General features: G+C 43.1%; 2 pseudogenes; one reads left to right on the top strand and one right to left on the bottom strand.

The window, feature by feature from the left end:
• Positions 1–15,845, bottom strand: part of LOC127673040 (mRNA turnover protein 4 homolog) — a 165,286-nt pseudogene extending 149,441 nt beyond the window's left edge.
• Positions 15,846–16,161: 316 nt separating this feature from the next.
• LOC127697905 (cytochrome P450 2A8-like) lies at positions 16,162–23,469 on the top strand (annotated as a pseudogene).
• The last annotated feature ends 263 nt before the right edge of the window (positions 23,470–23,732 follow it).

The following is a 23,732-nucleotide window of genomic DNA, read 5'->3' as shown; positions in this document are numbered from 1 at the left end:
AGGTGTGAATAAGTTAGCAGTGAATAGTTTTGTGGGGAGTCCAATAAAGGTGTGTGTGTGTGAATGAGAACATAGGTAGTGATCTGTGTGTAAGAAAAGATCAGGGAGAAATGCATTCCTTTATATGTTAATAATAGCATTATGAAGATGTAAAGAATATGCAGGAGACAGTGTGGCCTTGCATTCTTTCCAGCTCCCATCCTGGTCACCCCACAGTCCACTGTGCTTTCCACAAATTCACTCAAGCCTCATACCAGATTTCATTCTTCTGTTTTCTAATTGTTTGACACCAGGAATCACTACAAAAGGAGATGCAACACAGCCTTAGCTATGACTTTCTCTTTTTAATGGTGAGGAAATGAGAGCCCAGAAGCAGAAAAAGTGGAGTGAACAGGACAGACAAAGGTTCAAGACCTTTAGCCTGAGGGTCTCTAAGTCATGCGCCCCCTTTCACCCTCTCTGTCCTGTTTGTAGTGTCCCCATAGGAGAATGGATGCCTTGATAACACAACAGCTACTGAAATTGTCCAAGGAAGGACAAGCCTCTGTTCAGGGCGTAAACAGTACAGTGGTGGCAGTGGAGGTTGGGTGGGGTTTGATAAATTAGAAGCCACTGGTCTGAGACTCTCAAACTAGTTTTGGTTTTTATTTCCCTGATGGTGTACGATGACAAATTCTTTCTTTTTTAAAAATTTTCTTTTCTTTTCTTTTATGTATTGACTCTACATTCTGCTCACTGTCCCGTCCTGGTCACCCCTCCCACAATCCTTCCTCTATTTCCCCTCCCCTTCTACTTTGAGGGTCAGGGTCCCTCTGTGTCTCCCTTCACCCTGGCACTTCAAGTCTCTGAAAGGCTGTGCGCATCCTCTCCCACTGGGGACAGACAGGGCAGCCCAGCTAGTAGAACACATTCCATGTGCATGCAACAGCTGTTGGGATAGCATCTGCTCCAGATGTTCAGAACTCACATGAAAACCAAGTGCACATGTGCTACCTATGTGCAGGGAGGCCTAGGTTCAGCCCCTGTAAGTTCTGCTTATTAGATACTTGTTTTTTCTTTCATTTTTTTTTGAGAACTGTCTGTTCAGTTCATTTATCTATTTATTGTTTGACAAATTCTTTTCCCACCCATTATACATATCTGCTCTTCACTTTGCCAACTGTGCTCCATGCTAGGCAGAAGCTCTCTGAACTTCATATAATCTTCTTTTTCATTTCTGGACATTATTTCTCTCTCTATCTCTGAATTTATTACACTGAATTTAATATGTATATATCTATACATAATAATTATATTATAGCGAGTTCTTGTATATATTGAGAATTCAGTATCCTCTCCCTACATTTTCTTTTAGAAGTCCAGAATTTGTTATTAAAATATTGAATTACAGTTTTGAACTTGTGCATGTGTGTGTGTGCGTGTGTGTGTTAAAAAGACACGGTGTGTGTGTGTGTGTGTGTGTGTGTGTGTGTAAACTCTAGGAAAGCTGTGGAAGTCAGTTCTTTCCTCCTGAGGACTAACTCACCATCATGCCTGCTGCAAGCTTCTTTACCCACTGTGCCATTCCATTGGAGTTTACAAATATGCTGAGTCCTACCATAAGGATATTTAGACATCCATATTTATTTTATACACGATCCTCATGGAGACAATGTAGGTGTCCCCCCAGAAGAAAAAAATGAAACCATGGCAACGACAGGAACATGGAAGAACCTAGAAACTACTAAGATTAAGCAAAATGTCCCAAACAGGATTGAAGATCCAGAAATGAACCCACACACCTATGGCCACTTGATCCTCGACAAAGAGGCTGAAAACATCCAATGGAAAAAAGATAGCCTTTTCAACAAATGGTGCTGGTTCAACTGGAGGGCAGCATGCAGAAGAATGTGAATTGATCCATCCTTGTCTCCTTGTACTAAGCTCAAATCCAAATGGATCAAGGACCTCCACATAAAGCCAGACACTCTGAAGCTAATAGAAAAGAAACTGGGGAAGACCCTTGAGGACATCGGTACAGGGAGAAAGTTTCTGAACAGAACACCAATAGCGTATGCTCTAAGAGCAAGAATTGACAAATGGGACCTCATAAGCTTACAGAGTTTCTGTAAGGCAAAGGACACCATAAAGAGGACAGATCGGCAACCAACAAATTGGGAAAAGATCTTCACCAATCCTACATCAGATAGAGGGCTAATATCCAATATATATAAAGAACTCAAGAAGTTAGACTCCAGAAAACCGAACAACCCTATTAAAAAATGGGGTACAGAGTTAAACAAAGAATTCTCACCTGAAGAACTTCGGATGGCAGAGAAGCATCTTAAAAAATGCTCAACTTCATTAGTCATTAGGGAAATGCAAATCAAAACAACCCTAAGATTTCATCTTACACCAGTCAGAATGGCTAAGATTAAAAATTCAGGAGACAGCAGGTGTTGGAGAGGGTGTGGAGAAAGAGGAACACTCCTCCATTGCTGGTGGGGTTGCAAATTGGTACAACCACTCTGGAAATCAGTCTGGCGGTTCCTCCGAAAACTGGGCACCTCAATTCCAGAAGATCCTGCTATACCACTCCTGGGCATATATCCAGAGGATTCCCCACCATGTAATAAGGATACATGCTCTACTATGTTCATAGCAGCCCTATTTATAATTGCCAGATGCTGGAAAGAACCCAGGTATCCCTCAACAGAAGAGTGGATGCAAAAAATGTGGTATATCTACACAATGGAGTACTATTCAGCCATTAGAAACAATGAATTCATGAAATTCTTAGGCAAATGGATGGAGCTAGAGAACATCATACTAAGTGAGGTAACCCAGACTCAAAAGGTGAATCATGGTATGCACTCACTAATAAGTGGGTATTAACCTAGAAAACTGGAATACCCAAAACATAATCCACACATCAAATGAGATACAAGAAGAAAGGAGGAGTGGCCCCTGGTTCTGGAAAGACTCAGTGAAACAGTATTCGGCAAAAGCAGAACGGGGAAGTGGGAAGGGGTGGGAGGGAGGACAGGGGAAGAGTAGGGGGCTTATGGGACTATCGGGGAGTGGGGGGGCTAGAAAAGGGGAAATCATTTGAAATGTAAATAAATTATATCGAATAAAAATAATGCAAAAAAAAATGTCCCAGACTCACAAAGACCAGAGTTTTGCCCCTTGTAAGAAGAAACCCTAGACTCGTGTGCACATATGGGGTTGTAGATCTTGAAAGTAGAAAGAGAAGACACAGCTGTCGTGAGAGAACATTGGCAATGGGGGAGAAAGAATAAGAGAATGTGTGTTCTGTACCAGGAGTGGGGAAGGACGGAGCAGGAAGATAGAGGGGATGGGTAGAAGAGTGGAGAGGGAGACCAGTGAGCGCAAGCTGTGTGTGGCTGTGCCATAGTGAAGCTCGTTATTTTGTGTGCTCAGTTTTTAGTTACACTCTTCTTTATTCTTGAGAGGGAATGTATACATGTGTAATGAAACATGATCACAACAACTCATTTTCTTCTTCCAAATCTTACCAAATTTCCTTTCCCAACGTCATGTCTTCTTTTTTGATAATACATTAAATTAGAGCTGCTCATGTGTGACTGGGTAAGGAGGGGGCCATTCACTTAGAACATGGGAATCGCACCAGTGGGAACACCCCTCCCCAAAGAATGGTTAGCTCTCTCCATCAGCTCTCAAATGCCAATAGCTGTTCATTAAGTCATAGGGTTTGGGGTGCACTTTCACCATTTATGCCAGAGTTGGCTGAGTTGACCTTGTCCAGGTCTTCTGTAAGTGACCCAGCTTTTGTGAGTTTATGAATGTAGCCACTATGTCACATCTAGAAGACAACGCTCCACAGTCCTCCTTCTCATCCTCCAGCTCCTACGTTCTTCCTGCCTCTTGTGCAAGATTTGCTGAGCCATTGTGGTGGTGGGAGGTCATTGGTTAAGACTTTCCAATTATTTAGGGATGACCCTCCATCTCCTGTTCCTAGCACTGTGACCAATTGTGCATTTCTGCACTGATTTCTGTCTATTGTCTAAGGAGATTTCTCTGACTAAGGCTGAGAGCTGCCAGGGCTCCAAATATAAACCTAAATCCTTCAAAGGAAATTTGACAATGTGACCATTGTGTAAGCAATTTTAAGATCTAAGTTAACTTACAACTAATTAGGAAGTTTTGGGCCAGTTGGGGTTTTCCTCTGTGTTGGTGGTTGGTATTACTGCTTTATAAAACCAGCTCAGGCCTTCTGACAACTGAGATTTCCCCTGCTTTTCTCCTCATCCTAAGCAATGTCCCAGGGACATGAGGACCTGGCTGTTTTCCCCTTTTCCATGCCACATGTGGGAATGGAATGTCTTGCTTATATGGTTATATGGTATCAGTCCTGGTCTCACTTTGAGGCTTCCTTAAGAATTCTTGGTATTGGGAGACAGCATAGGGTCAAAGAAAATGCAACAGCTGGAATCCAGTGCTGGCTGCAGGATCCTATTGGACATTCAATACACTTCACCTGCCAGGAACTCCAAACCCACAGGTCTGGATCCTCCATTAACCCCACATCTTCAGATCATAACTCCAGAATCTCCCCTCTAAGGTACTAACTTTCTATGCATTCTCACTAGAGGGTCCTGAATCCACAGCAACATGTCCTGTGCAATCAAATAAAAGTCCCAAGCCCCTGGATTATTTTTAAAACCATAAATCCATGTCCCCGTGATGTTCTTTCTCTGTCTGAGACCCTCTACCTTGTATCTGCATGCTTCCTTCACATGCAGATGTTTCCATGTCTTCAATTATAGAAATGTCCTAATCCATACTCTCATCTCATTATGCAAACTTGGTACACTTTTCTTCTGTCCTAACATCCACTACATGTGAACCCCCTTCCTCTTCTCTTGCTGCCAGTTTCATAACCAAGGCAATGGCACCATGGGCAATAGCTGGGAGGAAAAAATGAGATAATTATTAAACAGGAGCTAGAGCCACCCTTCCAGCCTAGAGTATAAAGATACACCACCCCAGAGATAACCTCCTGCATGTCCATCCCACTGCCTCCATGTTGGCCTCTGGGATGCTCCTGGTGGCTGTGCTGACCTGCTTCAGTGTCATAATCATAACATCTGAGTGGAGGCAGAGGAAAATCTTGAGGAAGATGCCTCAAGGACCTACCCCATTACCCTTCCTTGGCAACTTTCTGGACACAAAGAAGTTTTATGATTCCCTCTTAAAGGTAGTACTGGGCAGAGAGATGGTGCATTTGAGCTGTGGAGCATGCCCAGTGTGGCTCAGATTCTGAGGCAGAAGACTGACTAGGCCAGGATGCAGACATAGTTTAGAAGTTTGATACATCACCGCAATGCATCTATGTACCTGACATCAGGACATGGGATGTTGCAGGAATGGCCTCTCTAACTTGTCCCTTCACCGGATCAGGGAGCAGTATGTTCCTGTGTTCAACACTCCTCTGGGGCCTCGTCCTGCTGTGGTGCCATGGGGAAATGATGCCATGAGGGAGGCTCTGGAGAACTAGGCTGAGGAAGTCAGTGGTCGTGGAGAGCAAGCTTTCTTCACCTGGTTCTTCAAAGGCTATGGCGAGAATCACAGCACATGGGGAACTAGGACTGACAGATGTGTAGTGGCAGGTTCCATGGCCTTCCCTGAGTCACCTGCCCTCTCGAAGCCCTTTCTGCCCTGGATCCACTTTCCTGTTTACTGTAAATTTGCTCTTTGGCCTTTTTGAGATTGTTTTAGAATTCTGTTCTCCCTGGATTTCTGTGGTTCTCTACCTGTCCTCCAGGTATCTTGCTTGGTATCCCTTTCCCAATTTTATAACCTTTATTATTATTATTATTATTATTATTATTATTATTATTATTAATTGTATTTATTTACATTTCAAATGAGATCCCCCTTCCCAGTTACCTCTCTCCACCCTCCCATCCCTTCCTTTGCCTTTATGAGTGTGCTCCTCCACCCACTCACCCACTCCCGCCTCACTGCTCTATCGTCCTTCTCTGCTGGGGCGTCAAACGTCCTCAGGACCAAGGGCCTTCCCTCTCATTGATGTCAGGTAAGGCCATTCTCTGCTGCATATGTATCTAGAGTCATGGCTCCCTCCATGTATACTCTTTGGTTGGTGGTTTAGTCTCAGGGAGCTCTGAGTGGTGCAGTTAGTTAATATTGTTCTTCCTGTCGGGCTGCAATCCCCTTCACCTCCTTCAGTCCTTCCCCTAGCTCCTCTACTGAGGTCCCTGGGCTCAGTTCAATGGTGGGCTGTGAGTATCTGCATCTGTATTGGTCAGGTGCTGGTAGAACCCCTCAGGAAACAGCCATATTAGGCTCCTGTCAGCAAGCACATCTTGGCATCAGCAATAGGGTTGAGGTTTTGTGTCTGCAGATGGGGTGGATCCCTAGGTAAGGTGCTCTCTGGATGGCCTTTCCTTCAGTCTCTGTTCCATATTTTGTCCCTGTCTTTCCTTTGGACAGGAACATTTCTGGGTTAAAAAATGCTGAGATTAGTGGATGGCCCCATTCCTCAAGTGGGGACTGTGCCTATCTACTGGAGGTGGTCTCTACAGGTTCTATTTCCCCTTTGTTGTATATTTCAGCTAAAGTTATCTGTGATGGGTCCTGGGAGCCTCTCACTTCCCTGACATCTGGGACTTTCTAGTGAATACCCCCCAGTTCCTCCTCCCCCACTACTACATATTTTCATTTGATTTTCTGACCCTCTGTACTTCTGTCCTGTCCCTTCCAATACCTGTTCCTGCCCTCCTTTTCCCTCCCCCTCCACTTTCTCTCCTAGGTCCCTCTACTGCCTGTGATTATTTTGTTCCCCTTCTATGTGTGATTGAAGCATCTATGCTTTGGTCTTCCTTCTTCTTAAGCTCCATGTGGTTTGTGAATTGTATAATTAATATTCTGAGCTTTTGGGCTAATATCCACTCATCAATGAGTACATACCGTTTGTGTCCTTTTGTGATTGGGTTACCTCACTCAGAATGATATTTTCTAGTTCCACCAATTTGCCTGTGAATTTCATGAAGTCATTGTTTTTTTTTTTTTTTTATTCGATATAATTTATTTACATTTCAAATGATTTCCCCTTTTCTAGCCCCCCCACTCCCCGAAAGTCCCGCAAGCCCCCTTCTCTTCCCCTGTCCTCCCACCCACCCCTTCCCACTTCCCCGTTCTGGTTTTGCTGAATACTGTTTCACTGAGTCTTTCCAGAATCAGGGGCCACTCCTCCTTTCTTCTTGTACCTCATTTGATGTGTGGATTATGTTTTGGGTATTCCAGTTTTCTAGGTTAATATCCACTTATTAGTGAGTGCATACCATGATTCACCTTTTGAGTCTGGGTTACCTCACTTAGTATGATATTCTCTAGCTCCATCCATTTGCCTAAGAATTTCATGAATTCATTGTTTCTAATGGCTGAATAGTACTCCATTGTGTAGATATACCACATTTTTTGCATCCACTCTTCTGTTGAGGGATACCTGGGTTCTTTCCAGCATCTGGCAATTACAAATAGGGCTGCTATGAACATAGTAGAACATGTATCCTTATTACATGGTGGGGAGTCTTCTGGGTATATGCCCAGGAGTGGTATAGCAGGATCTTCTGGAAGTAAGGTGCCCAGTTTTCGGAGGAACCGCCAGACTGATTTCCAGAGTGGTTGTACCAATTTGCAACCCCACCAGCAGTGGAGGAGTGTTCCTCTTTCTCCACACCCTCTCCAACACCTGCTGTCTCCTGAATTTTTAATCTTAGCCATTCTGACTGGTGTAAGATGAAATCTTAGGGTTGTTTTGATTTGCATTTCCCTAATGACTAATGAAGTTGAGAATTTTTTAAGATGCTTCTCCGCCATCCGAAGTTCTTCAGGTGAGAATTCTTTGTTTAACTCTGTACCCCATTTTTTAATAGAGTTGTTTGGTTTTCTGGAGTCTACCTTCTTGAGTTCTTTATATATATTGGATATTAGCCCTCTATCTGATGTAGGATTGGTGAAGATCTTTTCCCAATTTGTTGGTTGCCGATTTGTCCTCTTGATGGTGTCCTTTGCCTTGCAGAAACTTTGTAATTTTATGAGGTCCCATTTTTCAATTCTTGCTCTTAGAGCATACGCTATTGGTGTTCTGTTCAGAAACTTTCTCCCTGTACCGATGTCCTCAAGGGTCTTCCCCAGTTTCTTTTCTATTAGCTTCAGAGTGTCTGGCTTTATGTGGAGGTCCTTGATCCATTTGGATTTGAGCTTAGTACAAGGAGACAAGGATGGATCAATTCGCATTCTTCTGCATGCTGACCTCCAGTTGAACCAGCACCATTTGTTGAAAAGGCTATCTTTTTTTCCATTGGATGTTTTCAGCCTCTTTGTCGAGGATCAAGTGGCCATAGGTGTGTGGGTTCATTTCTGGATCTTCAATCCTCTTCCATTGATCCTCCTGCCTGTCACTGTACCAATACCATGCAGTTTTTAACACTATTGCTCTGTAGTGTTGCTTGAGGTCAGGGATACTGATTCCCCCAGATTTCCTTTTGTTGCTGAGAATAGTTTTAGCTATCCTGGGTTTTTTGTTGTTCCAGATGAATTTGATAACTGCTCTTTCTAACTCTGTGAAGAATTGAGTTGGGATTTTGATGGGTATTGCATAGAATCTGTATAGTGCTTTAGGCAAAATGGCCATTTTAACTATATTGATTCTACCGATCCATGAGCATGGGAGGTTTTCCCATTTTTTGAGGTCTTCTTCCATTTCCTTCTTCAGAGTCTTGAAGTTCTTGTCATACAGATCTTTCACATGTTTGGTAAGAGTCACCCCAAGATACTTTATACTGTTTGTGGCTATTGTCAAGGGGGTCATTTCCCTAATTTCTTTCTCAGCCTGCTTATCCTTTGAGTATAGGAAGGCCACTGATTTGCTTGAGTTGACTTTATAACCTGCCACTTTGCTGAAGTTGTTTATCAGCTGTAGGAGCTCTCTAGTGGAGTTCTTTGGGTCACTTAGGTAGACGATCATGTCGTCTGCAAATAATGATAGTTTGACTTCTTCCTTTCCAATTTGTATCCCTTTGACCTCCTTATGTTGTCGAATTGCCCGAGCTAGTACCTCAAGTACAATATTGAAAAGATAAGGAGAAAGGGGGCAGCCTTGTCTGGTCCCTGATTTCAGTGGGATTGCTTCAAGTTTCTCTCCATTTAGTTTGATGCTGGCTACCGGTTTGCTGTATATTGCTTTTACTATGTTTAGGTATGGGCCTTGAATTCCTGTTCTCTCCAAGACTTTAAGCATGAAGGGATGCTGAATTTTGTCAAATGCTTTTTCAGCATCCAATGAAATGACCATGTGGTTTTGTTCTTTGAGTTTGTTTATGTAGTGGATTGTATTGATGGATTTCCGTATATTGAACCAACCCTGCATTCCCGGGATAAAGCCTACTTGATCATGGTGGATGATTGTTTTGATGTGTTCTTGGATTCGGTTGGCAAGAATTTTATTGAGTATTTTTGCATCGATGTTCATAAGGGAAATTGGTCTGAAGTTCTCTTTCTTTGTTGGATCTTTGTGTGGCTTTGGTATCAGCATAATTGTGGCTTCATAGAAGGAATCGGGTAGTGTTCCTTCTGTTTCTATTTTGTGGAATAGTTTGAAGAGTATTGGTGTTAACTCTTCTTTGAAGGTCTGGTAGAATTCTGCACTGAAGCCATCTGGTCCTGTGCTTTTTTTGGTTGGAAGACTTTCTATGACTCCTTCTATTTCTTTAGGCATTATGGGACTGTTTAGATGGTCTAGTTGGTCCTGATTTAATTTTGGTATTTGGTATCTGTCAAGGAAATTGTCCATTTCCTCCAGATTCTCCAGTTGTGTTGAGTACAGGCTCTTGTAGTAGGATCTGATGATTTTTTGGATTTCCTCAGTTTCCGTTGTTATATCTCCCTTTTCATTTCTAAGTTTGTTAATTTGGATACTTTCTCTGTGCCCTTTGGTCAGTCTGGCTAAGGGTTTATCTATCTTGTTGATTTTCTCAAAGAACCAGCTCCTGGTATTGTTGATTTTTTGTATGGTTCTCTTTGTTTCTACTTGATTGATTTCGGCCCTGAGTTTGATGATTTCCTGCCTTCTACTCCTCCTGGGCGAAATAGCTTCTTTTTGTTCTAGGGCTTTCAGGTGTGTCATTAAGATGGTAATGTATGCTATCTCCATTTTCTTTTTGGAGGCACTCAGGGCTATGAGTTTTCCTCTTAGCACTGCTTTCATTGTGTCCCATAGATTTGGGTATATTGTGTTTTCATTTTCATTGTGTTCTAAAAAGTCTTTAATTTCTTTCTTTATTTCTTCCTTGACCAAGGTATCATTGAGTAGAGTATTGTTCAGTTTCCACGTGTATGTGGGCTTTCTGTTGTTTCTGTTGCTATTGAAGACCACTTTTACTCCATAGTGATCAGATAGGAGGCATGGGATTAGTTCAATCTTCTTATATTTGTTGAGGTCTGTCTTGTGACCAATTATATGGTTGATTTTGGAGAAGGTACCATGAGGTGCTGAGAAAAAGGTATATTCTTTTGTTTTAGGATAGAATGTTCTATATATATCTGTTAAATCTAATTGGTCGAAAGCTTCAATTAGTTTCATTGTGTCCCTGTTTAGTTTCTGTTTTCCTGATCGGTCCATTGGGGAAAGTGCAGTGTTGAAGTCACCCACAATTATTGTGTTAGGTGCAATGTCTGCTTTTAGTTTTAATAAAGTTTCTTTTACGAAAGAGGGTGCCCTTGCATTTGGGGCATAGATGTTCAGGATTGACAGTTCTTCTTTTTGTATTTTTCCTTTGACCAGCAAGAAGTGTCCCTCAGGGTCTCTTTTGATGACTTTGGGTTGAAAGTCAATTTTATCTGATATTAAAATGGCTACTCCAGCTTGTTTCCTGAGACCATTTGCTTGTAAAATTGTCTTCCAGCCTTTTACTCTAAGGTAGTGTTTGTCTTTGACCCTGAGGTGTGTTTCCTGTAAGCAGCAAAATGTAGGGTCCTGTTTACGTATCCAGTCAGTTAGTCTGTGTCTTTTTATTGGGGCATTAAGTCCATTGATGTTAAGAGATATTAAGGAATAGTGATTGTTACTTCCTATCATTTTTGACGTTATTTTTTAAATTTGAATGCTTAACTTCTTTTGGGTTTGATGAAAGGTTACTATCTTGCTTTTTCCAGGGTGAAGTTTCCCTCCTTGTATTGGTGTTGTCCTCCTATTATCCTTTTTAGGGCTGGGTTTGTGGATAGATATTGGGTAAACTTGGTTTTGTCATGAAATATCTTAGTTTCTCCATCTATGGTGATTGAGAGTTTTGCTGGATATAGTAGTTTTGGTTGGCATTTGTGTTCTCTTAGAGTCTGCATGAGATCTGCCCAGGACCTTCTAGCCTTCATAGTCTCAGGTGAAAAGTCTGCTGTGATTCTGATAGGTCTTCCTTTATATGTTACTTGGCCTTTTTCTCTTACTGCCTTTAGTATTCTTTCTTTGTTTAGAACATTTGGTGTTTTGATTATTATGTGACGGGAAGTATTTCTGTTCTGGTCCAGTCTCTTTGGAGTTCTGTAGGCTTCTTGAATATTCATGGGCATCTCTCTCTTTAGGTTAGGGAAGTTTTCTTCCATAATTTTATTGAAGATGTTTGCTGGCCCTTTAAGTTGTAAATCTTCACTCTCATCTATGCCTATAATCCTTAGGTTTGGTCTTCTCATTGTGTCCTGGATTTCCTGGATATTTTGGGTTACAAGCTTTTTGCATTTTGCATTTTCTTTAACTGTTGAGTCCATGGTTTCTATGGAATCTTCAGCATCTGAGATTCTTTCTTCTATGTCTTGTATTCTGTTGTTGATATTTGCATCTCTGTCCCCTGATTTCTTCCCAAGGCTTTCTATCTCCAAAGTTGTCTCCCTTTGAGTTTTCTTAGTTGTTTCTACTTCTGATTTTAGATCCTGGATGGTTTTGCTTAGCTCCTTCACTTGCATGTTTGTGTTTTCCTGTAATTCTTTAAGAGATTTTTGTGTTTCGTCTTTCATGACCTCAGCCTGTTGACCAAAGTTCTCCTGTATTTCTTTAAGAGCTTTTTGTGTTTCGTCTTTCATGACCTCAGCCTGTTGACCAAAGTTCTCCTGTATTTCTTTAAGTGTTTTTTGCATTTCCTCCTTGTTGGCTTTTGTATTCTCCTGGATTTCTTTCAATGATTTTTGTGTTTCCCTTGCAAGGGCTTCTAACTTTTAATCCATTTTATCCTGAATTTCTTTATGTATGTCCTTCATGTGTTCCTGTACCAGCATCATGACCAGTGATTTTAAATCCAAATCTTGTTTTACTGGTGTGATGGGGTATCCAGGACATGTTGGTAGAGGAGAATTGGGTTCAGATGTTGCCATATTGCCTTGATTTCTGTTAGTGACGTTCCTGCGTTTGCCTTTTGCCATCCTGATCTCACTGGTGTTAGTTTATCTTGTCAGTGCTGGACTCACCAATGCAAGCTGCCCCTTCCCAGTTGGCCTCTGGTGCACAGCTTACCTCCTGCACTGCTTGTAGACAGTGTGCTGCTGCCCAGGCTGTTCCGATCCCAAAGCAGGCACCCGAAGGCTCCCGCTGGGGCCCGCTGGATTCACTGGAGCACACTGACTTCTCCCAGCTGGCCGCCCGGAAGCCCAGCTAGCCTCTTGCAGGACTTGGAGATGTGGTGCTGCCGCCCAGGCTGATCTGGATCCGGAAGCTGAGAGAGTAGAGCTGAGGGCTTCTGCCTGAGGCCTTGCCCCAGATTGTGTCTGTGGACCAGATGGAGCCCGTGTGCACCCCCAGGGAGTGCCTACAGTGTATGCTGCTGTGACCTCCCCTGTGTTCTGCTCACTCTGCTGGGCAGCCGATCCGCCAACCGGGCTGGTGCACACAAGGTTAGCCTGGCCGCCCAGTCCCTGAGTCCAGGCAAAAGCCTGGGAGGCCAAGGTCCGAGCAAAGTTCCCCTAGGGCTATGACTGCTAATTGGGTCCGCCAGGTGACTAGGATGGCGGGCGTGCGTGCCTGCGCTCCCTGAAAGCGCCGGGAGAATCTGCTTTGCTAACAATCACCTGGGCGGGTTGACTCACAGATGGCCCACCAAGCCGCCCAGTTCTTGGGGTCAGTCCTGTGCCTTTTGGGGCCTGGACCCCTGCTTTGTTAGTCTTAGGCTATGCCTGTTACAGGTCTGCCCGCCAGAGCTCTCTGTCGTCCTGCAGGCAAAATGTCGGCGGCGCGCACGCAGGCCTGGGTAAAAAACCTCCTGGCTAGGTTGGCACCCCGATGGCCCCCCGACCCGCCCAGGGCCTGGGTGCAGGCCAACGCCCGTCGGGCTCAGACCACCGCGGTGTTGGCCTCGGATTATGTTTGTGTACCTCAGTCTGTCCGATCTCTGGAGTACGGAACCAAGATGGATGCACCTCTCCTGACTGGTGGGAGGCCGAGTTCTGTAGTGGCCTCCGTGCAGGAAAGGCGCCGCACAACTGCAGCTGCTTGCTGCCCGGCTGGTCAGCGAAGGTCAGTGGTCGTGGGCGCAGGGCCTAACTGGTCCCTGTGACGCCTTGGTTCCACTGCTGATGGCCCTTCAGCTCTGTATATTGCTTTTATTATGTTTAGGTATGGACCTTGAATTCCTAACCTCTCCAATACTTTTACCATGAAGAGGGTATCTTTGTTAGGGTTTTACTTCTGTGAACAGATACCATGACCAATGCAGGTCTTATAAAGGACAACATTTAATCGGGGGCTGGTTTAAAGGTTCAGAGATTCAGTCTATTATAAAGGAGGGAGCATTGTAGTGTCCAAGCAGGCATGGTGCAGGCAGAGGTGAGAGTTCTACATCTCTATCTGAAGGCTGCTAGTGGAAGACTCATTTCCAGGTTGCTAGGATGAGAGTCTTAGCGCTCCCACACACAGTGACACACCTACTCCAACATGGCAACACCTCCTTGGGCCAAGCATATTCAAACCTGGATGTTCCATTCCAGCTACTTTGCTTGTTTAGGTATGGTCCCCATAGGCTTGTTTAAACATATGAGCCTATGGGGGCCAAACCTAAACATAGCATAACACAAAATACATTTAGTCCAACTCTCAAAGTCCCATAGTCTATAGAACCCTCAACAATGTTAAAAGTCCAAAGTTCAAAGCTTCTTCTGAGATTCATACAGTCACTTAACTGTAATCCTCAATACAAGACAGGAAACTAGCTGGGCCAACTCCAAACTCTGTATCTCTGTGTCTGGTGTCAAAACTGTCTTCAGATCTCCAACCCTCATTTTATCTTTGTTGACTGTAAGGACCTTCTTTCTCCTTGGCTAGTTTTACTCCCTGTTAGCAGCTTTCCTCAGCAGATAGGTCATGAATCTGGCATCTTGAACAACTTGTGGTCTCCAAGGCAACTTCAGTGTTAAAACAGTTTGTTTCAATGTCATGATCTTCTGGCCTCCCCCAGAGGGCTGGTATCACATTTCAAGTTCTGCCCTCTCTAGCACTCTAAGCTCAGGTTGACCCACTCCACTGCTGCTGCTATTCTTGGTAATCATCCTCTGGTACTTGCATCTCTAATACATTCTGGTTTTGTGTAGGCTTCACAAATAGGTTCTCACAGGCTCTCTTCATAGTGCCAAACCTCAGATTCTTTGCATGACCACTTCAGTCCTGGGCCATCAACTGAAATGGGATATACTTTCACAAATGGCCTTCCATGGCCTCTCACAATGTCAAGCCTCAACTATTTTTCATGACCCCTTCATGCCTTCAAAACCAGTATCACCTGGGTGACTCTTACATATTACCAAGTACAGATGCTACAGGAGGTGCAATCTTGGCTATCTCTGGAACACAGTTTCTTTGTGCTTTCAGAAAACGCTGCTCAGAAGATTTCACCTCAGTAGTGATGGTCTCTTCTTTTTTTTTCTCCTTCTGTCCACAGGGAACACCCCGCAGACACAATTTTATTCTTTATAGAAACAAAGTCATTCCCTAGCACCCTCCCTTGTCTTTATCCATGGCAAAATAAATAGCTGATCCCTCCAGAGTGGTGACAGCAGTCCTGGGGGGTCCAGGGGAGATGAAGAACTTGCTGGAAGGCCTTAGTCTTGGCTCTAGCTGTCATCCTCTTCCTCAGACTCTCCCTCAGACTCAGGCGCACTCTCAGGCAGGTCATCGTCCATCTGCTGGAATCTTCCCGCCTGGGCATCCCACATATATTTGATGGTCACTTTGAACCCAGCCATCTCATACCCAAACAGGTTCAGGACACGGGCCTGCTCTGGGGTCAGCATGTCACCCTCTTTTCACACTTCATAGTCAGATAGCAGGGTCACCACACCTTTCTTGAGGGCAGTGTGCAGCCCCAGCTGCTTCAGCTGTGGCTCTATGGAATAAGAGAACTGCTTCAGTGGCCCTGGATCCAGGCTCACGGTTAAAGTTGATTTGATCCCTGCTTGAGCAAAATCCATTTCTGAATAATTTGTGAAGCACTCATTCACCTCCTCCTTCGTGCAGTTGGTAAAAAGGAGCCCAACTTCCCCTCTCAACTTCTTGCTGACATAATGCAGGTTAACTTTGTATTTGTCAGATGGGCTTCGACCACCATCATCACCTTGTTTTTGTCAAAGAACATCCGGCTGTGCTTCCAGACATTCCGGATATCCTTGAGCTTGCTGTTCCTCATGTTGGCCACAGGTAAGATGAAGAGGTGCTTGTAGCTGTCCACGCATTTCCGAAGGTCTTCTCTCAGGTTCTGCTTCAGTTCCAAGCCTTTCTTGGTAGTTTTTGTTAAGGAAATCTTCTTGTCTCACTTGGATTTGGGCATCGCATTGCAGCAAAGGCCGCTGGCTTCTTCTTAATCAGCATTAATTTCTTAGCTCCACCTAACCAGCATCAGCTGTCCCAGGAATTCTTCTGTTTTGGACTCTAAATCCAGTGTCACATAGTCAAAGCTGCTGAGTTCTGCTGCTCGATGGTGCTGGACATGGCCTACTTGTTCCCTTACACTATCACTAGCTTTCAGTTTTCTGTCTCCTTCACTGCCTGATCTTGGCTGTCCTGAAACTTCCTCTGTAGTAGACTGACTTTAAATTTAGAGTTGTGCATGGTTCTGTTCCCTGGGATTAAAGGTATGTACCATCATGCCTAGATTTAAGCCTTCTTCACCTAGAACTTCCTTTGTCTCAGAACAGCCTGGAAGTCAGAGATCTGCTTGGTTTTATCTCCTGGGATTAAAGGTATGGACCACCGTGCCTGGATCTAAATTTAGCTGGGTAGGCTCTTGCTCCAAAATACCATTCCCTTAATCTGTTAAGTCCTATCACATAGGATTCAGCCCTATTCTTCTTCCTGGTGCGCATTTAATACTCAAACCATATATTTTATATGTTTCCTTTCTAAAATAGTTATACTTGATCAAAATGCTCTTCATAAGATTTAACCAGAGAACAAAGGCTCTGCTGGGAATTTTTGAGACTTCATTTGTCAATGCAATTAATATAAATCTTTTTACCTTTGCCTCAGGTAGACTCTTTAGACAAAGGCAAAACCAATCACATTCTCTGTAAAAGTGCTACATAAACAGTCTCTAGGCCACAGAGTGAATTTCTTCTCTACTGATACCACTTGGGCCAGGTCAGCACAGTTCAAATCACTCTTAGAAACAAAGTCTTCCATATTCTTACTAGGATCATCCATTAATCTCCACTTAAAGCATCTCACCACTTTCCAAATCCAAAGTCCCCAAATCCACATTCTTCCAAACCAACAGTCCCTGGTACCAACTTCTGTCTTAGCGTTTTACTGCTGTGAACAGACATCATGACTAATGAAGGGCAACATTTAATTGGGGCTGGCTTACAGGTCCAGTGGTTCAGCCCACTATCATCAAAGAGGGACCATGGTATCATCCAGGCACCATGCAGGCAGAGCTTGGAGTTCTACATCCTTATCCCAAAGCTTCTAGTGGAAGACTCACTAGACAGCTAGGATTTGAGTCTTCTAGCCCACATGCACAGGGACACACCTACTCCAAGAAGGCCACACCTCCATATAGTGCTCCTCCCTGGGCCAAGCATATTCAAACCATGACAGGGGAATTGTATTTTGTCAAAAGCTTTATCAGCATCTAATGAGATGATCATGTATGTGTATATATATATATATATATATATATATATATATATATATATATATATATATATATATTCTATATTCTATATTCTTTGTTTACAATCCAAAGCTATCCCCTTTCCCAGTTCCCCGCTCCCCATATGTCCCATAAATCCTCTTCTCTCCATCCATTCTCCTATCTTTCCCCCTCTCTTTTCTCTGTCCTGGTACTCCCCTACAATGCTGGATCAAGCCTTTGCAGGATTAGGGCCCTCTTTTTCATTCTTCAGGGGAATCATTTGATATGCTAATTGTATCTTCAGTATTCAGAGCTTCAGGCTAATTAATATCCACTTATCAATGATTGCATTCTATGTGTATTCTTTTGTGATTGTGTTACCTGGCTTAGGATGATATTTTCCAGTTCCATCAATCTGCCTAAAATATTCATGAATTCATTGTTTTAAATTGCTGAATAGTGCTCCATTGTGTATATATACCACATTTTCTGTATCCATTCCTCCATTGAGGGATATCTGGGTTCTTTCCAGCTTCTGGCTATTATAAATAAGGCTTCTATGAACATAGAGAAGCATGTGTGCTTATTACATGCTGGGTAATTCTCTGGGTATATGCCCAGGAGAGGTATAGCAGGGTCCTCCTGAAGTGTCATGTCCAGTTTTCTTAGGAAATGCCAGACTGATTTCCATACTGGTTGTACCATCTTTCAATCCCACCAGCAGTGAAGGAGTGTTCCTCTTTCTCCACATCCTCACCAATGCCTGCTGTCTCCTGAGTTTTTAACCTTAGCCATTCTGACTGATGTGAGGTGAAATCTCAGGGTTGTTTTGATTTGCATTTCCATAATGACTAATGATGTTGAGCATTTCTTAAGGTGCTTCTCAGCCATCTGAATTTCTTCAGGTGCAAATTCTTTGTTTAGGTCTGTACCCCATTTTTTAATAGCATTATTTGGTTCCCTGGGGTTTAACTTCTTGAGTTCTTGAATATATTGGATATTAGCCCTCTATCAGATGTAGGGTTGATGAAGATCTTTTCCCAATTTGTTGGTTGCCATTTTGTTCTTTTGACAGTGTCCTTTGCCTTACAGAAACTTTGTAATTTTATGAGATCCCATTTGTCAATTCTTTTTTTTTTTTTTTTTGCATTTTTTTAAATTTTTTTAAATTTTTTTAAATTTTTTTTATTCGGTGTATTTTTTATTTACATTTCAAATGATTTCCCCTTTCCTAACACCCCCACTCCCAAAAAGTCCTGTAAGCCCCCTTCTCTCCCCCTGTCCTCCCACCCACCCCTTCCCACTTCTCCATTCTGGTTTTGCTGAATACTGCTTCATTGAGTCTTTCCAGAACAAGGGGCCACTCTTCCTTTCTTCTTGTACCTCATTTGATGTGTAGATTATGTTTTGGGTAATCCAGGTTTCTAGGTTAATATCCACTTATTAGTGAGTGCATACCATGACTGATATTTTGAGACTGGGTTACCTCGCTTAGTATGATGTTCTCCAGCTCCATCCATTTGTCTAAGAATTTCATGAATTCATTGTTTCTAATGGCTGAATAGTACTCCATTGTGTATATATACCACATTTTTTGCATCCATTCTTCTGTTGAGGGATTCCTGGGTTCTTTCCAGCTTCTGGCTATTATAAATATGGCTGCTATGAACATAGTGGAGCATGTGTCCTTATTACATGCTGGGGAATCCTCTGGGTATATGCCCAGGAGTGGTAGGATCTTCTGGAAGTGAGGTGCCCAGTTTTCTGAGGAACCGCCAGACTGATTTCCAGAGTGGTTGTACCACTTTGCAACCCCACCAACAGCAGAGGAGTGTTCCTCTTTCTCCATATCCTTGCCAACACCTGCTGTCTCCTGAATTTTTTATCTTGGCATTCTGACTGGTGTAAGGTGAAATCTCAGGATTGTTTTGATTTGCATTTCCCTAATGACTAATGATGTTGAGCATTTTTTAAGGTGCTTCTCCACCATCTGAAGTTCTTCAGGTGAAAATTCTTTGTTTAAATCTGTACCCCATATTTTAATAGTGTTATTTGGTTTTCTGGAGTCTAACTTCTTGAGTTCTTTGTATATATGGGATATTAGCCCTCTATCTGATGTAGGGTTGGTGAAGATCTTTTCCCAATTTGTTGATGGATGATTTGTCCTTTTGATGATGTCCTTTGCCTTACAGAAACTTTGTAATTTTATGAGATCCTATTTGTCAATTCTTGATCTTAGAGCATAATCTGTTGGTGTTCTGTTCAGGAACTTTTCCCCTGTGCCTATGTCTTCAAGGTTTTTCCCAAGGTTCTTTTCTATTAGTTTAAGGGTGTCTGGTTTTATGTGGAGGTCCATGATCCACTTAGAATTGAGCTTAGTACATGGAGATAAGAATGGATCAATTCGCATTATCCTGCATGCTGACCTCCAGTTGAAGCAGCACCATTTGTTGAAAAGGCTATCTTTTTTCCACTGGAGGTTTTCGGCTCCTTTGTCAAAGATCAAGTGACCATAGGTATGTGGATTCATTTCTGGGTCTTCAATTCTATTCCATTGGTCCACTTGCTGTCACTGTGCCATTACCATGCAGTTTTTTAACACTATTGCTCTGTAGTATTGCTTGAGGTCTGGGATACTAATTTCCCCAGAAGTTCTTTTACAGCTAGGTTTGACAGCCGACCCTGCCTCAAATGAATAGGGAAGTGATTGATAAAAGATATGCAATGTTCTCTTCTGACTGCCTCATATATACTTATGGGTGGGGACACCCACAGGCACACTTGTACCCAGAAATAATCAAAACACAGATGTGAATGCACACACACACACACACAGAGACACACACACACACACACACACACAGTGAGAGAGATGCACTCTGGCACTGATGCTCAATTAGGCACATACATGTGTGCAAAAACACATGCAGGCACACTTCACAAATGCACACCTGCAGGGGAAGAATTTCCTCCAAGGGCATCTTCAAATTGTGAAAAAGTAGGCTGTTGTCATTGCCAATTCTGATTCTCCATCTTGCAGAAAATCCTCCCTTTGTCACCCCTTCATTTCAATTTTCTCTACTTCTCTCCACTTTCTTACCCTCTCCACCATCTCTCCTCTTTTTAAAAACTTCATTACTATTTTAGATAAATTCCAACAAGGTTGATAGCAAAAGTACAGAGATTCACCCAGGGAAAGACCAAGGAAGAAGGATTTTATGTTTGTTTCTTGCGGGGTATGAGGGAAGCCAGCACTTGGGGAGGGCCTTGATTGGTCAGACTCTCCCTTCCCACCTTCAATCTGAAACCAAGAAAAGTGAATCCTGGGAAAACTACCAGTAGTGTCTAAAAGAGTGCTAAGTGGAATTAAGATATATGTCCCTCTCCATGTAGGAGAAGAACCCCCAAACTCATTTTCCCAAGAGGAATCTGTTGATGACCACACTGAACCTTTTCTTCGTGGGCACAGAGATGGACAGCACAGCCATGAGCTTCAACTTCTTGCTCCTCATGAAGCACCTGCCGTTGCAGGTAAATTTGAGGGAGACAGGGACGGTAGAGGCCACAGACCACTACACCGTGCTGGACATTGGCTATCCCTACCCCAGTTCTCCCAGATATCAGGGATTTAAGATAGTCTCTGAAGGAAGCTGATCTGATAGGCACCCATTGTGAATGCTGGTCACCATCTGACTGGTTTCTCCAGGTTCTTAGCATATTTTTAAGCTACTTTCAGAATTCTGAAGAAATGCAACAAATGGAAAAGCTGTGGGGTATTTTTCCTAATCAAGGAGAAAGTAAGGAATAGCTACAGTGTAAAGGAGTGGAGGGTTGAGCAGGATTTGCTGAGGAGCCCAGGCGATTGTCCAGGGTTTCCTTTTATGAGTTCAGAAAGACAAAGGGTTGATTGCTAAAGGCAGGGTGTGTGTGGTTTTGGGTTTTGATTGGCAGGCTTGAGTTATGTAAGCCTTTGCTAACTGGGCATGCCATTTCCCACAATGCATGTACTTATATAATCATGAGCATGTCTAATTTCAGGCAGACATAAGATGACAAATGGTTGATTGCTCAAAATTACAATTTGCCTTATTCAGCATGCACCTAAGGCCTGCTTAGGCTAGAATTGTCCAATGTCTCTAGTTCTGAGATATGTTCAATGGTATTGCTATGGTGATGTTTCATATGGTAATGTGCCTTGTCTAGTGTGTCTGGGGCTCAGTGTTGGAGGGAATCCTGGGGTACTAATTTATCACTGAAAACTGCCCATCTCATGCTGAGTCTCACTTGTATTTAAAAAAATGAAAAGGCCTGAACGTATTTGGAAACTGCTCCTCTCAATCATCAAAGGTATTTTGCTTTTTTTTCTCTGACCAATCTGTAAATGTCTCCTGCTAATGCCTCTCATTCTAGCCCAAGAAGGTTAATGGGATCCTATTCCAGCACCATATATAGCTAGCATCTACTGCAAATGGTCTATAACATTTCACCCATAATTCCACATCACCATATTTTTGCATATTTAATGCATCTTCCCTTTCTAAATGTATAAACACATCTCTTCTCAGCTATGGTGCATGAGGAGATTGACCAGGTGATTGGCAGGAACCAACAGCCTCAGTATGAGGATAGAATGCAGACACCTTACACCAAGGCTGTGATCCATGAGATCCCAGAGATATGGAGACATAATTCCTCTTGGTGTGGCTTGTAGAACTACCAAGGACATCAACTTTTGGGGCATCCTCATCCCCAAGGTACTTCCCCGCCGAGCCTAAGAGTCTTCATTCCAGTCCTCTTGACCCAGCAGGCCGTCCCCAGTCAGAGTTTTACACACTTCCTTCTCAATGAAAATTTTGCTCCTTCACCATGGTGTTTAAGCTGTCCTCAATCCTGGGTCTCCCTGTTTTTCAGGCATCAACCCCATGTTTAGCAAACTCTCATGGTAAGGACCATGACTCTGTTTCTTTAGAATTTGTTTCTTATGTTGAAGAGTCTCACGTCCTCCACACAGCCTGCTGAGGCACACAAACCCCAAATTGCTGTACCAGGGAGTGTGAACTTCTTCCTGGGCCCACAACCTCCTGAATTGACAGGCATGGGCTTGCTCATTCCCTAACATTCTGTTCCAAGAGATTGTGAGTCTCTCAAGAGACCTTCCTCAGAGAACTCGAACCACCACTGCTCCAAGAGAACCTGTCACATTGGCCAACACTTCCCCCTTAGCTCAGCCCCTCTCCTTTTCTCCTCTTCCTTCCAATCTTGTGAGCCCTGAGGATGCTCATCTATCACCTTGCCTAATTAGTCCCATGGCTCCTGTCTTCCAGGGCACTGATGTATTGCCTATACTGGGCTCTTTGCTGAAAGATCCCAAGTACTTCTCCAATCCCAATGACTTTAACCCTCAGCAGTTTCAGCACAACAGGGGGCAGTTTAAGAAGAGCAATCCATTTATGCTCTTTTCTGTTGGTAAGAGGCCCCTCCTCACACACACAGGGCTAACACTTCCTGGCTCCCCTTCTGAAGAGTAGTCTTATATCTTTCTCCCCCTTTGATCTTACTGTTAGAGTCTACCTTCCAGACAACCAAGTGGACTGGGGTCAAAGGAAAGGCATGGTCAAACTCCTTTCAGAGATGGGAAAAATCAAGGCTCAGGCTGAATCTGAATTGTTCCCAGGTCACACACACACAGGTCTTCTCACTCTTTGGATGTAGAAACAGAGCAGCCACATTTGAGAGCCTATTTGTTAGAGGAGGATGTAGAGTTCCCCTTGTGCCAGCCAATCATGGGTCCCCTTATCTCACATACAAGGGCAATGGAGAATCAGAAAGTTTATTCAGATTACAGTGCTGTGCAGGGGGCCAGACAAAGCAGGAAGTGTTTGTCTATATTGTAAGGTCTTCTTTAGGCAGAGGAGGGGGAAGAGTGTTGGAGAGTGGGTAAGACTCGGTCTTATTGGATAGAGTTGCTGTATAATAAAAAGTTTACTTATCTACATTTAATTTGCTATGCTGTTATAATTGAACTGCCTTCTGTGTTCCTCTGAGGTCGGAGACTGCAGTCTCAGGCACTTAGCACCTCATCCTAAAACACCAGGAGATTAAGAAAATCACCTTTGTTTGGGCTCTAACTTTCAACCTGTAACTTGGAAGTAGCAGGAAGAAAAAGGGACACTTAAAAGAGTTATAATATCATTTATTATTAAGTTGTAAAAAGTTTCCTATAAACATAGTGGAGCATCAGAAACAATGAATTCATGAAATTCTTAGACAAAAGGATTTCTTCTTAAAGATAAAAATGTTTTTAAAACAAATAGGGTGATGGGTGCATAATTTTAATGACATACTAAGAAAACACTACTACATTGTGTACTTTCAAAGAATGAGCTTAGTACATAAGTTTATTAGATACCTGGCCTCCAACCACTGAAGAATGGGGCATGTGTGCATAGAACATTAACATAGCACCATTGTGACCTCACAGCATGTAACAGTGGTGGTTCTAGCATAGCAGTACTGCTGTATACTGAAGTATAGTTCAGTTGATACTGAACGTGCTGGACTGTTTAGTGTTTTGTTCACAAG

The sequence above is a fragment of the Apodemus sylvaticus genome, chromosome 1, assembly GCF_947179515.1.
Source record: "Apodemus sylvaticus chromosome 1, mApoSyl1.1, whole genome shotgun sequence".
In the NCBI taxonomy this organism is placed as follows: domain Eukaryota; kingdom Metazoa; phylum Chordata; class Mammalia; order Rodentia; family Muridae; genus Apodemus; species Apodemus sylvaticus.
Note: the sequence above shows the minus strand (reverse complement) of the source record. Positions and strands in the feature narration are given on the sequence as shown.